We start from the raw sequence: 1,112 nt of genomic DNA on the forward strand, positions 1-1,112 counted from the left end.
TCTGAGTTGATTTCCTGGGTTATGCTTCAGCACTCCCAGAAGACACTGACTGGTACAAAGCACTGTTTATAACTCTGGCACGTCAGTTCATGGGGGCAACTATTGTGTTGTGACCACTGGACATCTCGAGTAAAATTTGGTTCAAGAAATATGAAAACTCCTTTCTAAATCAAATGCTCTACTACTCAATCTCCCTATCTGTGTTTTGATTGGCAGCATCATATTTAAAAGATGCTTTCAAATACTTACCTGGCAGGGGAGATACCATAATCATAAAGATGGTTTTCCCAGGGTGAGGCTTATCCATTGCACTCTGGATGTCCTGACACCTGCAATTTCCCCAAATGTGGGAAACTCAACTGTGTAATTTGTGGTAGTGGGGGGACTGCATTCATGCTTTTCCCTGAGATAGATAGATAGATAGATAGATAGATAGATAGATAGATAGATAGATAGATAAATGAGACCTTAAAACTGCACAGATGAAAATTAATCTTTTCTGTTTATGGAAAAAATAATTCGAGTTTGTTTTTGTTGTTGGCTTCCTAGCTTAGCAGTTATATTGTGCAAGCCTGTTTCAATGACCCTGTAGTCTAACAATGTACATATATTTGTTTTCCAAGTAAAGGGGGAAGGCATTATAAACCACTCAATATTTGCTTTATTTTGTCTAAGATTCTAACCTCCTCATTTAAGCTGCGGAACTTCACTATGGAGAAATCTTTAAACCCCAGGCCTGCTGACTAGCATAAGCTCTGCATGGGGACCATAGAGGAACCAGCAATTAGGCTCCATATAGTGACTCTCAAATGAAGAGGGTAGATTAATGTCCCCATTTGTGTTCCAGTGCCCCAAAATACTATCACAGCATGTGAAGCAGCGTGAGTGCTCTACTGAATTTGTATTCCAGAAAACAAGCTAAAAGGTCAACATGCATATATATTTATAATGGAATTGGTATTTGCTAATCAATGAGGAGAAATGTTTCTTCCTTTGTAGTAACTTAACAAACTTTTCTGCTGAGAGCCTGCAGTCAGGCCTAGAAAACTCTCACAAATTACATTTCAATATTTTCTCAGATACTTAGGACAAAGGATGCAAACTGCTAGTCT

The 1,112-nt window shown here is 38.6% G+C and overlaps 1 non-coding gene across 1 annotated transcript; it reads left to right on the forward strand.

The window, feature by feature from the left end:
• The first annotated feature begins 241 nt into the window (after positions 1-241).
• Positions 242-406, forward strand: LOC131921333 (U1 spliceosomal RNA). The gene has a single exon (XR_009381959.1). It is a non-coding gene; the product is annotated as a U1 spliceosomal RNA (small nuclear RNA).
• Positions 407-1,112: the final 706 nt, after the last annotated feature.

This window comes from Peromyscus eremicus, chromosome 10 (genome assembly GCF_949786415.1).
Source record: "Peromyscus eremicus chromosome 10, PerEre_H2_v1, whole genome shotgun sequence".
In the NCBI taxonomy this organism is placed as follows: Eukaryota; Metazoa; Chordata; class Mammalia; order Rodentia; family Cricetidae; genus Peromyscus; species Peromyscus eremicus.